Consider the following 17,906-nt stretch of genomic DNA (forward strand, 5'->3'; position numbering starts at 1 on the left):
TTGTCCTAATCGGGGGCCTGGGGGTTTCGCTCTTATATAACCACGCCAACAAGCGGCCAGTTTTATCCCCACCTTCATGTTGCCTCTCGACATACTTCTTGTAGTTAAGGTTTCAGAGCCTTTCCCAAAGCTCTGCGCACCTTTGCTGCAACTCGAGTACAAGTTCCGCATCCCCTCCCGCCCTGTTGCTTTCGCGCTCCAGTTTCTCTTCCACTTCCTCTAGTTCTGTTAGGACCCCACCCTGTAGGCCTTTTGACTTAGCAATAGCAGCACCCCGCAATACCACCTTAAAGGCTTCCCAGAGCATGCACGCTGAATCTACGCTGCCTGTGTTTACCTCAAAGTACTGTGTGATCGCATCCCTGATATCTTCCATGAAGACTGGGTCTCAGAGTGCCTCTGCCCGGAGGCGCCATGTCGGTATCCACGCCCTGGGGCGGCAGTACTGCCAGCTCAGCACCAGAGGCGAGTGGTCCGACAGGACCCTCGCTCTATAGTCTATTTGGGTGGTCTCTATCACCACATCTGGCGTGGCAAAAAGTAATCCAGCCTTGTGTGCAGGTGCTGCGGAGCTGAGTAGTGTGAGTACTGTGTTTCATTAGGGTGTTTCAGTCTCCAAACATCTGCCAGCCCAAAGTCGTCTAGTAATGTCTGCAATACCCTGGCCGCTGGGGTGGGCCAATCAATCTTCCCATCAGATCTGTCTGCCTTTGGGTTTAGCACGCAGTTGAAATCCCCTCCCCAGATAACCGCTCCTCCCATACACGTGCCCAGATGAGTACACAGGGTTCTAAAATACGTTGCAGTGTTTTGGTTGGGGGCATACGCATGTATAATGCACACCTCTCTATTCTCTACCAAAGCCTTTAACATGACCAACCTCCCCTCCGTGTCCACCACCTCTTGTGTAAGTTGGAGTGGAATGTGCGGGGCCACCCAGACCAGCACTCCCCTAGCGTAGGCAGAATACGGAGAGCCTACTACAGTACCTCTCCACTTCTTCCCCACCAGTTCCAATTTTTGCTGGGTCAAATGTGTTTCCTGCAACAACGCAATATCAATCTTCTGTCTTTTTAAGTACATCATGACTTTGTTTCTCTTTAAGTAACTGTTAAGTCCCCTGACATTCCATGTTACGATCTTAAGGTCCCCCATGGCTCATGAGTGTCTTCTTGCCTTCCGAGTAGCGACTCTGCTTTGCCCACGTGATACAGATAAAGCTCTCCATCTTTGCTTGTAGCTTCTCGTACCAGCTCAAACTCCCCATAACTATGTACACGGCAAATTCCCAACTTCCCTCCCCTCCCCCCACCCGTCCCTTCCCCAACATCACACACCCCAACTGCTGCCCAGCTCCATTCTCGGAACTCAGGCACCCCCACATCTAGCCCTGCAAGCACCAAACAATGCGCAGAGCTCAGTGGGGTGAAGTCGCCCTAATGGCCACTTAACTAAAATTGTTGTGGGGTAAAGAGAACCGCTCTGTAAGGCTCCCGTTAATTCAATAATAACTACAGTGCTTATAACATTTAGTGCAATAGTCTGACCTTCTCTACTGAAGGCTGCGCAAACGACTATATTCAAGTCCCACGTGCCGCGCCATCTTGTGGCACCTTCTTCGTGCATTACTTGTCTATTCCGTGCTCTTTCTCCGTCCGAACTTCTGACTCCTGGGGACATCCTTGTGCATCGAGCCATCCCATGGCATCCTCCGGGGTCTCAAAAAACAAAGTTTTGTGTTTATGAATGACTTACAATTTCGCCGGATACAGTAACATATATTTGTGGCCCGCCTCTCTCAATCTCCTCTTTACCGTCCCAAAGTTCATGCGGCTACGCTGTACAGACAGGGTATAGTCCGGGTAGGCCGTGATGTTTGCCGCTCCTCGTGTAATCGTTCCTCCCTTACGAAAGTGTTCCAATATCCTCTCCCGATCTCGGTAATTAAGAATTTTGGCTATCAACGGCCTAGGCGGATTCCCCGGCGGTGGCCTCCTTGTTAGAGCTTTATGTGCCCTTTCCACTGCAAATCCTTGGGATAGGGCTCCTCCGGGTATCTCTTGCAGTAGCATGGACTCAATGAATTCCGTGGGATCGTGGCCCTCCAATCCCTCCAGCAGGCCCACGATGCGGATGTTGTTTCGTCGGGCTCGTCCTTCCGCCTCCTCCGCTCTGCTCTCCAAGTTGCCCACTCTTTGTATCAGGGCATGCAATTCGGCCTTATGGGAGGCGCAATCCGCAGTATTCGGGCTAACTTCCTTCTCAAGGGACTCTGTGCGCTCCGCCAAGGCCCTGACATCCTGTCGGAGTAGATTAACGTCCTCCTGCACCTCTTCGACCTTGAGGTCCAGTGCCGTTTTCAGTTCAGTGACGGCTAGTTCAAGTTTAGATTCCCAGGCCGCCCTTAGGTCCGCAATCGCAGCTAGGACTTCTTGGTTAGCGCCCGAAGTCGTCATGCCGCTTGCAGGCGGCTTGTCCCTGCTCATGGTATTGTCTTGACCCGGGGACGTCTTAGCGAAGTCGTCTAAGGTGGGCTGTTTCGCCTTCGGCCTCACCGTTTGTCTTGATATTGGGCAAATCTTCCTCGGGACCAGCCCTTGGGAGCAAAAATTACCCAATTCAGCCCAAAATACAGGTTCTATTGTGCCGAGCAGTGAACTCATGCTAGTGACAAATGACACCTTCAATAAGTTTTAGTATTTTATTCTAAACAGTGAATTTCAGCAACATCTTGGGATTCAAGTTAGAGAAGATTACAAAGCACAAAACTTAGAGAAATGCAAAATATAGAGAAATATAGAACTTAGAAAAACATAGAGAAACGCAGTCTTACGCCCCTTCAATCAGCACTGGGAGACCCTGGCCCTCATAAGCTAGCTGTAACAAGCCCCGCTCAGAGGACAGCGCTGCAGGGTGCCGACAGAGCCATCAATTCCGGACACTTGATCTTGCTCGAACCAAGTCCACAGATCGATCTCCCACCTGAGTCATGTGGGCATGCATTTTTATAATCTCGTGCTGTCAGTCCATGACGCACAGTTCCAGAATTTTCCCTGTGCAAAATATAGGCTTGCTCATGGAAAAACCCAACTCTGTGAATTTCCACTGTGCTCCTTTTCTGTGCCCCTCCCTACTTGGAGCCCAACAGCGCGAAAGCTCAGGAATGTCTTATCAGTGCCTTCTCAGAGAAAGAGGATTTGTTTACGAAGCCATGCAGGGCTACCGTTAGAAAGGCAGAATATTCTAAGAGAAGCCGAGATGAATTAACCCCATGTGAGCAAGCTCTAAAAGGCATGCACTCATAGCTTAGTGTTCATAGCGCTTAAGACTGGCTATCTAAGCGCTATATAGGTGCCATAATGTTCCAAACACTCCAATAATGTCTATTAGCTACAGAGCTGGGGCCTTCGCCCTGCCTGTTTATCTACAATGCATAATGTGACCTACCACCCCTACTAGGCCTGCATATTCCTTGTAGCTCACTACTGCATAATGGAAGTGCTACAACAGACTACTGTCAGCATTTTTGGCACATACTTTGAATAAATTATTGGCTTTCAGCGGCTAATGCTGTCATCTAAAGCCCTGATTGGCAAATTTGCAATTTTGTGTATCACTACACTCCACCCCTATTCAAAGTGTGTGCGACAATGCTGACTAATACCCATCAACATAGTATGTAGTGCAGTGATAAAGACCTTGGGGCTTTGCAAGAGGTTTAAGCAAACTATCTTCTAGCGGTTAGACAGCGTGGCATGCAAGGTTGCAAGGCATGCAAGGTTAGTAAAAACACTACCTAAACAAAAATGTACACAAAGTGAACAGTGACATATACCCTTGCCAAAACCTGGCCTACACAAAAAATACCTACACAAAGTGAACATGGACATTTACTCTAGCCAAAACCTGGCCTACACAAAAATACCTAAATAATTATTGTATAACTGATTGTCAGTTAAAAAAGCAGCATGCAGTTAGAATGCCAAGGAAATCCGGTGTAGTCGAATCTACAATGCACTATTGCATTTATGTATGGTTACCAATTCTAAAACCTGGCAGCATTTCACTGTAAGGGCCTACCCTCCCCCTGATCCCAGGGCATTCAAACGTGACTATGGGCTGTGTGATTAGACACTTCCCCCATGTATGTGGAACCCAACCAAAAACTATCTAATTTCATGAGCAAGGTGAACCCATGGGCACCAGGTTATCTAAATGAAAACAATTCTACTAATTTACATTAAAGCATGGCATGTGTTATTCATGCAATCAAAAGCAAGGGATTTGATCCATATGTTTGCTGGTAACTGTAGCTCTGTGTGCCAGTGTGTTGAGGATGGTCACCCCCACTCAGTGAAAAGCCAACACCTGCTGATTTAACAATGTTTGCCATAAAATGCATCGTGTTTATTTAGCAGTCTTGTTGACCTGCCCTATGGCAGAAAAAATGTCTTTGTACCTAAAATTCTGCCATCTGAGGTGGTGGCCAATACTTGCAGCAGAGTTGGGCATATCAATGGGCCCCACTAGGTCAGAAGTTTTGTAGCAGAGCTGGCATCAGAACCCATAGTGGCTAGCTTATTGTGCACAGTTTCTATGTCAAAATCACTCTGGTGATGGGCCATAGAAATGGACTCCATTTGTAGCAGCTTGGTAGTACTAAGGAAACATTGCCTCATGATAAATCTATGTCTAAGTGTATCACTGTAATAATAGAGGTGTGCATTACCAGCCTACAATTTAAATGTTGCCTTACTACTGGAAAATCTAACATGTTCACAGTTTCTACCTTGTGTGACTTGGAGAATACCCTTCTCCAAGTAGGATGCCTACCATATACAATATTAGTTTTAGCTACAAACACCATACTACCATCCGGCAGTGGCTGTTTCATCACACCATTGTGTGAAATGCATTTAGTCAAGTTATAGTCCATAAAATCTTGGCGAGAACACTCGCTGCAGTTCTTGGTCAGAAAAAACATCACATTAAACAAATTAAACAAATCGTTGGATCCATTCACTGAAACATTTGGGCCTAGGATTTCATAGGCACCAGTCATATGAGTCAGTGACCAAAGATGCCCGACAATGTGCCAGGCCAGTACGCTAGAAATTCCATGTGGATACTCATTTGTAGCGCTTTTCCAAGGAATTATTCTAAATGTCTACAATCAAAAGATGACTCTTTGCATTAGTGTGCTGGAGACAGCTGTCCCCACAAAAACATGAAACTGGTTGGTTTAACAAAAACCGTGTCACACACTGTCATAAAATCAAATATCAAGTCAGTCATGGTTTCATTTACCCGCCTTAAGGCTGGCTGTAAAAGTATCCAGTGTTTCGAAGGTTACCATCTCAAATTAGAGCTCGCACACTTGGCAGCATTACTACAAATTAAGAACCTTAACCAACGCACAGCTGACTTTGGTGTGCGCACTCATTTTATCTCAAAATAAATTATGCTCCTGCTTGCATAATCCTGCTGCCCACACAATTCATAAATCATTTTCCTGCCTACGTGCAACGTAGTAGTTTTAGAAAAGGCAAAATATCTCTGGTTAAAGCAATTCAGTTGGAAGAGCAAAACATTTCGTTTTTTCAGATTCATCTCAAAAAGTGCATTTAAAAACCATTTTTCAATGTGTTAGCATTCAAGTGCTGTGTCACACAGCTGTGTGTGGTGCATGATGTCATAGTCCACAACCCATTGTCCACAGTCCTTTAAACAAGAAAGGCAAAACATATCAACCAGGTTATTTCCAGCAACTGAAACATTTGAATGTGCAGCATCAAATGTTTGATAACTAGCCAAGTCTGCACCGTGCCAGTTCAGCAAAAGTTATTACTCTGTTGGACACCTTTCGCAGGTTGCAGAACAAATGTCCTCATACGTCATGCATGTTAGCAGCATTGAGTGCGGTGCAGGACAGGTTCAAAGTTCACATATCATCTTGCAGTGACTCGCTTTCTCTGAGAATGCGTCTGCTTGACTGATCAGTGTCACCCGCAAATTGCACACATCTACCCCAATCATGGCACGCAACTGTCTTGGTTTTTTGCCTAGGCAAAATACAAACAGAAATGTTAGGATTTCATCAAAAGTACAATGTCATTGTTCTTAACGTTAGGATGTCATCAGAACTACAATATCAGCGTTATCCACCCCTTCCCTTAACACCAACCCCACCTTCAGAAGTCTCATCAGGTAACTACACACTTTATCATTGCTACTGCAATTATTTGTCACCCTTCTGCATGTTTCTGGGGGCTTATTTGCACTCAACCATACGGGGTGTAACTGCCTAATCACAAACTCATTTGTGCAATGCGATCATAGTTGGTCAATGGTACTTCAGACTGATCTGTGATTTTACAAAAGCCATATAATAAGTACCCAGGTCGCACTTCTCAATGGATCAATGCTTTTCTTTTTCACCAAAGCGATCACGAATGCCAGGCACCAACTTGCTTCCAGTGTTTCATGATCTTGATTTAGGTTGCCCTGCTGGCATCACTCCATATTTCAAAGGTAAAGTATTTCAGTCCAATACCGCCTGCAGTTAGTTGCACAAGCAGCTTTGTTTATTTTTCTCCATACAGCTAGTGTCTTTCAAGCCTCTGGTTTTCCACGTGTCATTTTCCCAAAAGGTGTCTGCTGATTTCTTGGCCCACCCCTTTGAGAGCGATAGTCTGAATCAGTTCCTTTTATTTGCTTCAACAAATCATTCATTCTTGCACTAAGCCGTGAGGCTTCTGGATCATGGCTAATGTACAGTGTTCATGTTATACTCCAAAGCCCCGCTCTGCATGTTGTCTCTTGCAAAACGGCTACCTTTGTCAGTTTGATTCCCTCTGGAACACCATAATCTCTTTGTCAGTTACTCCAGCCCTGGCAATGTAGCTTGCATTTTGCCAGCTGTGTATTTTCACTTCTCAAAGCGCCTAGAGGTTTCTTCTCCAGTGCACAGCGCTTTACTTCAGTTCACATCACATGGAGCACTGGGATGCAGCTTGCACGGCAAGGTCGCTTTACTTCACATCACATCACATGGCGCATGGGGATGGAGCTTGCACGGCAATGTCTCTTGAAATGGGCAGCTGTCTTTTCTTAGCCCATTCACAGATGCACAGGTTCCCCAAATGTTCAGATGCGATGTGCCCGTCTGCCATCCTGCATGCAGCATTTGTTTTCCTTCCAGTGTTGATACTGGGCTAATTCTTTACTTCTGATAAGCTCTGTTATTGCATGCCGGTGTTAGAAAGCATACGTACATCAGCATGTAAGGTAGATTGCACTCTTTTTCAATTTCTCACTCACAGCAATTATTGCCTTCAGTTCTGTTTCAGCATTCTGTCTCTGCACCTCCCTCCTCAGTTTTTGCTCACACTGACGGTGTCTCTCACAGGGGATGGAATGCAGGAATGTCATTGTTTATCTTTCATGTGCACATGGCAGCGCCATGAGCACGCAGCAAACTTATCTCTTTGCCTACAACTCTTAAATTGGAGCGGCTTCAATGAAAGGCACTCGTTTCAGACAGTTCATCCAGATTAACTGTTTCCTGCCTTCCTCCAACAGTTTTTTTTTTCCTCGCGCACCTCGCCCAGGACAGTGCAAGTTATCTTCAAGGCACAAGCTCTACACAGCAAGACTCTTATTTTCAAAAGAGGCACTTTTTCTTGTCATCAGATTCTACTCCATGTAATTTTGCAAAATGTCAAAGCGTCTTTTAGCCTGTTTTGAAACTGATCAATGTTCCATTTAAAGGCATACATTTTATTTTCTTTTTCCTCGTAACCTTGCAGTTTGGCTTCACAAACTCACTCCAATGCAATGTGCGATCTTTAAAAAGAACCCGCAACCCACTAAATCTTTGTGCTGTCTTATCACACACAGATTTTTCATTCTGTTGTACCATTGCCAGAATATAACCACTTATTTCAGTGCATTTAAAACATGCCATGTGTAGTGCAGCTCCCTGCACATTTTTTTTCTCTGCAAGAGCAACCCACACTCTATTTTGCTTGTGGGCTGTTAATGTGTCAACAACATTTTTCACCATGTACCTCAGTCAACAGGTCACTATTTCCAAAACATACATCACTTATAACGCAACAGTACAAATCCATGGCATAGCGTGGGAACAGTCAAAAATACTCCAGGGGCAATTTAGGGGCAATTTAGAAAAATATAAATTGTCTTTTCCTCCCAAACCATTGCAAACTGATTCTGCAATTCCAAATCAATACACAAAAATCGAAAATCCAAATACCATTCACTCACTTTCTTTTTTAAGTGAGTCTCTCACCCATTGTAAGCATGGCATAGCTAAAATGCAATGTAGCCATTTTAGTGTGTTTCCTTAAAACAGAATGCACCACCAGCACATGGAATTTACAGTTGTCAAAAGAAAAACAAACCCTTTAGGCTCTCAACACAGATGTTACTCTTTCTCCTAAACACGGCTCATTCCCACGTTATCTTCAGGAATGTGAGCACTTCAAAAGCATACATTTAAAAAGTGAACCTTCACCTCCGTACATTACAGCCCCCCACTCGCTAGCACACTGGGGCTGAATCAATGGTTAGAATTACTATTCACAATTTGCATGTCAAATCCTTGCAACTATTTTCCTGCCCTCATGACAGAATAGAGTTGAGAACTCCGTCTCACTTTGCATTTCAAATTACAACTTTAAACTTGGGGAAACCGCATGATAAAATTCTTTCCTAATTGAACATAAATCTTTCTTGACCATTCATCGGAGCGCTTTAAACATAGCCATTTCCCGCTTGTTTATCGCCATGTGCTCCCTGGCACCATTCCCAAGGAATAAGTCAGCTACGACTGATTTACTGAAGGGATTCTTAACCACACAAGCTATTGGCCACGGCAAGCCGACACAACGTTGCTGTCTTTTGTGTCCCAGAGCTGCAGTGAGACCACTAAGGAAATGCGACAGCCTGCTCATCACTCTGCACTGTGTTCTCTTACACAATTTGTCATTTCACAGCAAGGCACTGCTCTGCACAAATCCCCAAGCTGCCACCAAATGTCTTGATATTGGGCAAATCTTCCTCGGGACCAGCCCTTGGGAGCAAAAATTACCCAATTCAGCCCAAAATGGAGGGTCTATTGTGCCGAGCAGTGAACTCATGCTAGTGACAAATGACACCTTCAATAAGTTTTAGTATTTTATTCTAAACAGTGAATTTCAGCAACATCTTGGGATTCAAGTTAGAGAAGATTACAAAGCACAAAACTTAGAGAAATGCAAAATATAGAGAAAAATAGAAATTAGAAAAACATAGAGAAACACAGTCTTACGCCCCTTCAATCAGCACTGGGAGACCCTGGCCCTCATAAGCTAGCTGTAACAAGCCCCGCTCAGAGGACAGCGCTGCAGGGTGCCGACAGAGCCATCAATTCCGGACACTTGATCTTGCTCGAACCAAGTCCACAGATCGATCTCCCACCTGAGTCATGTGGGCATGCATTTTTATAATCTCGTGCTGTCAGTCCATGACGCACAGTTCCAGAACTTTCCCTGTGCAAAATATAGGCTTGCTCATGGAAAAACCCAACTCTGTGAATTTCCACTGTGCTCCTTTTCTGTGCCCCTCCCTACTTGGAGCCCATCTGCGCGAAAACTCAGGAATGTCTTATCAGTGCCTTCTCAGAGAAAGAGGATTTGTTTACGAAGCCATGCAGGGCTACCGGTAGAAAGGCAGAATATTCTAAGAGAAGCCGAGATTTATTAACCCCATGTGAGCAAGCTCTAAAAGGCATGCACTCATAGCTTAGTGTTCATAGCGCTTAACACTGGCTATCTAAGCGCTATATAGGTGCCATAATGTTCCAAACACTCCAATAATGTCTATTAGCTACAGAGCTGGGGCCTTCGCCCTGCCTGTTTATCTACAATGCATAATGTGACCTACCACCCCTACTAGGCCTGCATATTCCTTGTAGCTCACTACTGCATAATGGAAGTGCTACAACAGACTACTGTCAGCATTTTTGGCACATACTTTGAATAAACTATTGGCTTTCAGCGGCTAATGCTGTCATCTAAAGCCCTGATTGGCAAATTTGCAATTTTGTGTATCACTACACCGTTCTATTCGGCATGACCCAGAGGACCTGTATTTTGCACAAATGACAAATGTGCACCCAGTACGCCCCTTTCGCTCGGTCACCGTGTGGCCTGCTCTTTCCTTTGTTCCGGACATTGGTCAGCCATTTTGTGTCGTCTTTCGTCTCCGGTGCTCCTTATCTTTTCCACACAGATCTCTGCCGCCGTTCTTCCTACACCATCCAGAAGTTCACCACGCGTGGCCCAATAATTCACACACCGACGTGTGTATTTTCAGCGGTCGTCGGCCCATAATTACGCACTTTTTCACCCGGATCATTACAGCATCTCGGGAGCTCCTCCAGATCACGTCCTCCTACATGGCCCTCGTAGCCACGCCCCCATTTCTTCAGACAAGGATGTCTAGATGTGAAGTATGATGGGATATTGGCTGCTGAATCGCCAAGAGGGGGAGTGTAGAGAAGGAGCTAAGTACCCCCACCTCAATCACCTCGCCCATCTTGCCTATATGTTGGTAATCAGTGTGTGAGACACGTGTGGTTCCAGTGAAAATACTGATACCAAGGAGAATCGTGGAGGCAAGGTTCCCATTGAGAAAAACATACCTGCATATGAGACAGTACGATGGCCATTAGAATGAAATCCCGGAGGAGGCAGGACCAATGAATGACGAAGATGATTGGTGACATCATACAGAGTCGAGCTGACACACATGGAACAGATGCAGAGACTAAAGAATGCAGATATTCTATAAGGCATCAAGAAAGTATCCAAGATAAGTGGCATCTTGGGATCAAGATGAAGAAACTTATGCTAGAGAACTGATGAAGATGTCAAGTCAGTTTATATTTGTACAGACGCAAAGTAACATAAGCAGTCAACGTATTCTTCAGGCTAGCTAAGTAGTAAATAGATTGCGGCATGCGTCAACATGTCAAAGTGTTATCAGGCTGGAGTGAATAGACATTGGATACAAATCGTGTGAAAGAATGAAGCTCCAGTTCAGAAGGCATGAACAAAACAAGGAAGACGTCAGAGGTCTAATAGAAAATAGGATTTTAATACACGAGAGACTCAATTTTGTGGTCTTCAATCACGGGGAGGGATGAAGTTGGACAAACATGATGGTCGCACCTACGCATGAGGGCAGTGCGTGCCTTGACTCTCTTGAATTTTCCAGAGCAAAGAACATTTCCAAGGACAAGTTCAAAGCCCTAATTGCCAGCAGACCACTGAGGTGATGATGGATGAATATGCTAATTGGTGGGAAGCTGTGGTTGGAGACTAGCTCACCATCACCTGGAAGCCCAGTCTGTGTGCTGCTAATGTTGGTGGAAAAGTACTGACGGAGGTTAGAGTGCCAACCAATGGTAGATGACCGCATGATTAAGGGTCTTATAGTCTGTGTAGCCAATGGGACGTTGTGTATTTAGTGACCTTCCTGATGACCTGTTTTAGGGGAGGGCTTAAATGCCCCACCTGATGTTAAGAAATCTATCACATTTCTTCACTGCCTTAGACAAGTATGGATTGTATACTTAGATAATCCCTTAGACCTTATCACATTCTTCAATAGGTTTTTGTACATTGCCACGTAGGATGACGTTAGTAATACGTAGGTTGACATCACTTATGATGATTTTTTGCTATAAAAGAATGTTTTTTTAAGATGCATTAAGAGTTCTTACGCAGAGACGTCCGTTGATGTCTGTTGTTCTCCCTGTTTTAGATAATTGATATTAAAACAGTTATCCTTTTGCCAACTATCTGAGTCACTTTGATTATTGATGTTTCAGTAATTTCTGCATCCCCATCCATCTCAAGGGTATTGCTACCTCGTCTTAAAGGGCTGGAAGAACCCAGTTCAGAAACTTTCTTTATTGCAAAGGCAGCAGCTGTGAAAGCTTGTTCGCATGCAAAATGCCCTTGCATTAATGATGTATCCAAAGTGCTGCTATAATAGGCCAAATGTCTTATGGCACATAGTGCTTTTCTGAGCCAATACCACTGTCATAAGCTGGCTATCCGAATGTGAAAACAAGAAAAATTCCTGCTTATGATCTGGAGTGGCCAGTATTGGGGCTGAGCTAATGACTTGTTGTAAGCCGTCAAACTGATTGATAATTTCAGCCGTCCACTGTAACTTGTGCTCCTTCATTTTTTGTGCTTCCCTAAGGGCTTGAAAAGTGTCCTTGTGTATGTCACGTAATCTAGAATCCAGGCCCTGCAGTAATTACACAGGCCCAGAAACGTATGCATTTCTTTAACTGAGGCAGTTCAGAGGGTGGTGCATACTAATGCTGCACTGTTTGGTAGTATTCATTTACCGTTCATGATAAAAACTGGCCCAGACAGAGCACCTCCTGTTGACAATATTGCAATTGTCCTTATCAACCTTGTACCCCTTAGAGGCCAACAATTATAGGAGTACAATGAAGTCCCTTCGGCAATGCTGTTCTCTGTCACTACAGACTAGCAGATCGTCCACATACTGGATAATATTGCTAGGTACCTGAATATTCCCCAGATCAGCATGCAGTATTCTATTAAATGGGCTCGGCTCTTGCAGTACCCCTGAGGTAATCTACTCTGTTTAAACTGAATGTGGCCCTGCGTGAATGCTGTGAGGTATCTCGACTCAGGATGGAGAGGAATCAAGAAAATTACATTTTTCAAGTCCACTACAGTGAAATACATGGCTTCTTTGGGGATGCTACATAAACTTGTCACAGGATTCGGAACGACTGGAAACACTTTCTGTACTATGTCATTTAGGGGGCACAAGTCAAGAATCATTCTCCAATTGCCCCCTGTTGATTTTTTGACAGGGTATATATAACTGTGTTACACAGGGACGTAGATCACACAATAATCCCCTGGTCCGGGACGGCCTGTATTGTATTTCTAATACCATCCTTTGCTTCCCTCGATAATGGATATTGTCTTACCTTGGGCAGCACTGCACCTGGATTTAGTGTTATGCGCACAGGGGTCACGTCTTTCAGTAACCATTTGTCGTGTGGATTTGTAGTCCACAACTGTGAAGATACGTGTTGTAAGTATTTGTCAAAATATAAAGGAGGAGTTAACAGCTTCCTGCCCAGTAAATTGACAGGGAAACTTTCAGAATTTAGTAAGGGTGCCCATACTACCTTTCCTCCCACCTTTACGTCCAGCTCCACAGTGTATGGAACCTTGGAAATAGCCACAGAGAATCCCTGCACGTCAATATATTTGCACGATAATGGAACATTTCCTTCCATAATACATAATTTTGTTGCACCAGAGTCCACCATAAACATGAACTCTTTGTTTTTTTTCTCTGCCCATACCAAAGGTTCCTCTTCAGGATGGATGGTCATGAACAAGACCGCACACATGAGTGCTCTCTGTGGGATGTCCGAATCAGGGTGTGTGTTTGTTCCAGTAAAGCTCCAGTAAAAGAAAAGGGGTTGCCCCCTATTACCGCTGCTCCTCCAAAGGGGCTGATAGCCCCACTTTGTACCCTGTTCACTGGGACAACACCACTCTGCTGCTGCTGTGGTGGGTGCCGCACTTGCATGTCAGATGCTTGAGCCTGTTGGTTATATGCTTGGTGTTGCCCCCTTGACACTGATATCCTTGGCCTTGTTGTGAATACCCTAATCCTTGGTACCCTGCGCCCTGTTGCTGTGGCCCACAATTATATCCCACGTCAGACCTTATCCTGCATTCCCTGCAAAATGCCCCCACCTCATACAATTCCAACATTGGGATGGTCCAAACCAAATCTAGGTCCAAGATCTCTTCCTCTTGCCCCTAGAAATCCTCCTCTTCCTTGCTGTGGGCCTCCTTGTTGTCACTGTAGGATGGGATACTGTTGCCTTCCGCCCCACTGTCTTTGTCCTCCTACAGCCCAGTGCACCGCAACAGTGGAACTCACGCCTTATTGGGTGCTCTCTGTTCCTTTCACCTATACCGACGTCGATACAGGCACCTGGACAGCAACCTTTGCCAATTTTCTGTACACCAATTTTGCTTCTTTTTGCTGATGCTTTTGGACTGTTTCCCTTTCCTGCTCCTTGATCCTTTTACAATAATGTACTGTTATAGTCTGTATTTCCGCCACCCCTTTGCCTCAATTCCCACGATCTTATCCAATGCCTTCTGCATTTCCTTTGGCAAGCCCCTGTTTACAATAAAATAGAAACATGGTATTGAATGATCCCACAGCCCTCCTGTTTCAGCGTTCCACATCTCTTGCATTTGGAGAATACATTTAGCATCACCCATAGTATACTGCATCAAGGACTGTAAATTAAGGGTATCTGGAAATGCCCTCCGTAGTGCACCCCACTCTTGTGCACTTGTACTTGTGCTCTAATTCCATTAAACAGTGCTCCATCATGCTGATTGTCCCAGGGTTATAGCCTGATATCCAGCTTTAACCCATACATTCCCAACCTGGTGCCCAATTATAGCAACCATCAAGCTCTTAAGATCCCCTATTGCCAGGAGCCCCCTTGCTGTTTGTTTTTCAAATGCATATATCCACTTGCTCACCCCTGCTGTGAGCTGTGGGAGGGCCTTAATTTAATTATTCTTATCCATCAGGAGCCAGGGCCTTGCCCCGTTATGTATGAGGGGCATCTTCACCCTTAACCTACTTCCACACCCTTCTACTACCAATGCCATCCAGTCAGCCCTGTTCCTCAACCTGCCCCCACCAACAAATCTCCTACTGGGGGGGTGCTCTCAGCTGACTATTCAACCCTTCCTTCTCCTTCACTCTGACCCTCAGTAAGCGTATCATCGTCCGCTTCCCCCACATTCTCTCCCAACACCGTATTCTCCTCTCCCAGGATTATCCACCCACATGGGCTTCTTTCTTTCTTAACAGCTACATGTCTTATCCCTTCAGTATCCATTCTAAGCAGCACTTCCCCTGATTTCCATTCTCCTGACCCTTCTCATGATATCCCTATATCCCTTACTGCACTTGGGGATGTCTGTATCCTTCTCAGCTCTGTTAGCAATCCTGTCAGCATATCCTCAAACTCCCTTTACCTGTAACTCGCTGATGCCGGTAGAGCAGTCAGGTGCATATACCGAGGTGGGGGAGCGGTAGCCTGTGGTGTTACTGGTTCTGAAAGGGATCCTAGCACAGCAGAAGGGCTTGGATTGGTGTACCCTTCTGCGGGATATGCTGTACATTGATATAATCCCCCACAATCCACTGGCCTCTGCCCTCTCCTTCTCCCATCCTGCACTTCCCATCTACCTGTCACTGCGCCTCTAATCATCTCACTTGATCTTCTGCATCTTGAAATGGTTCCATGTGTTAATATCCCCGCAAAAATATAGCAATACTAAAATATTGCCATATTTTGCTGCAATATTGACCCATGGAACCTGTGGGGGACACCCCTGCAACCCATGTATTATTTTAAAATGTGTGGGGGACACCCCTGCAACCCCCACTCCCACAAAATATCCCCCCAAAAATATTGCCTATGGCCAGACAAACGGCCGTATGCATGGTGATATATTTGGTGGGGATATTTTGTAGGGATACCCTTCAAACATACACCAGAGATCTATGATTTCTTGTCTCTTCTGTAGCTGCTTCCCCTTATATTTTACTACTAAAAATGTGTTCCAAGATGCTCTTATTGTGTGAGCCCTGCTCTGACCATTGCCAATGCATCTCCCATCCTCCTGTCTCCGCCACCCACTACCTATGATATTTCTCCACTCTGTCACGATACAGTGGCAGGACTTTATCATGTAATTTTGACTTAACAATAGTATAAAACATTTTATAATATCCAAGAACATTCTACTTAAAATAAAGTCTGCCATACAAGTTCATATATTATTGCACATAAAATACAATTAAAAATATAATTTGTTTTAAAGTTTTAAATTTCATTGTCATTGTCATTGAATCCTTATCTTTGAAGGTATTGTATAGTGGCGATTCTCACTGATTGTCGTGAGGTACTAAAAATTTGAATCCAAAATTAATTTGCATGTAAAACACTGCATCTATCGAATAAGTGTCTAAAATACTTTTGTCGAATAATTGTCAAGTCTGTACAAACTGCTATTAAATGTTTCAAAGTTTTGATGGCATCGATTAAGTTACAAAACTGGCAAACATCACCATGTTTTGCCAAAATATCATGCCTGTGCAGAATGTCTCTTGGCTTCCATAGGTTTTGTCTGAATCTCATATAGAGATTCTGAAACTGAGCCGATGTGTATTTAGGAAGGTATGATTCCATCTTTCAGAATCCTTTATGACCAAAAAAATAAAAGACATGAAAATCTTTAAAAGTTTTACATTGGTCATTTGTACAGATCCAGTCTTGCTGATATAGTTTTATCTGTGCACGCTTTGGGTTAGTTAGCAATAACTCAATTGAAATATCTGGATCAGTACGCAAATCTAGTGCATAGTTCGCCACTTTTGAGGGAAAGGATCTACTGACTCTAACAAGTATACAGCTAAGAGTTGCGACAAATCCTGATATTGTATAGAAAATAAAAATTTTGTCAGTAATGAGCACAATTTCCAGGAGTAGGTAGCAAATAATGAAATAATCCCCAATTCAAATCTCAATAGGGCAATGGGCACACAGTTCGGCAAACTAAAAATAGAACGACAGAATTTTCCTTCAATGCAATCCCAATATGGTCTCACTTTAGGATACTTTGTTTCTGCACCATAAGTTATAATTGGTCCATCTTCTGTGGCAGGACTTTATACATATGTTCTATTGGTTTTCAACCGCCCATGCTAGTGATATATATCTCTTATTAACCCTGCAATGTCCCACTAGTGCACCGTGCATGCTGCCGCTTGCTTGCAACCAAAAGAACAAAAACCTTGCACACCTACACCACTCCACAACTCCATTCAATACCACACCACACCACGATGCACACAATTACCACCCCTTCTACGGCCTGCTCTTCACATAAAATATAATTTGATAATATAACAAGCTAAAATAACAACCACCACTTATTCCAAGCCTATTATGAGACCACTAGTTTTATTTCTATATTCGTCCTTTAAATAATATACTGTCTTGTGGTACCACTTTCCCTCCCTTTCCAAGTAGGGGCTCCCTGCCTTACCATTACCTTACCTTATAATGCCTTACCTTGTAATGCCTTACCGAAACACTCTCTTCATAGTTCACATTTTAACAACAAATAACCCTGACCTCACCCACGTCACATCAACAAACTCGCTCTCCACTCACACCTTTCACACTTCCCCATGCATCTGTCCTCTACTTTTTATTGCTTACAATAGTCAACTCACATGTGTGTGCTTACCTGTCACGACCCTCACCCAAAACCCCCTCTGGCAAACCCATTGGCCAGGTGGAGTCAGGACTCGGGCCTCTAGAGCCAGGCATCCTTTTCCAAAGCCCTCTTGGGGCCACTCCTGGTGCCTATGGCGCCAGGCTCATACACCAGGAGAAACATGTGCTTGGGAACTACATATTGAGTTGCCAACCAACATGGAGGCATCCACATAGCTTGGTTCCCAGGAACCAAACTATGCGGTCTAGTGTTTTGGGTCTGGTAGCCTAGGGACTACTTTACCTGGACTATTTTGTTGGGGCTATTTAAACCACACCCGAGCAAAACAACACGCTTTGCGTTACTTTGCAGCTTGCAGCGTGATGCTCACCGTGTCCAGCTATTCCCTCGAACCTCGGAGAAGCAGAACCTGCAAGGAGACAAAAGGAACATCATTAGCAGCAGCATCTTACCTGCAGTCTTCATCTTTAACCACTCGCAGCTTCT

The sequence above is a fragment of the Ambystoma mexicanum genome, chromosome 3p (assembly GCF_040938575.1).
Source record: "Ambystoma mexicanum isolate Mex_15411 chromosome 3p, UKY_AmexF1_1, whole genome shotgun sequence".
Taxonomy (NCBI): domain Eukaryota; kingdom Metazoa; phylum Chordata; class Amphibia; order Caudata; family Ambystomatidae; genus Ambystoma; species Ambystoma mexicanum.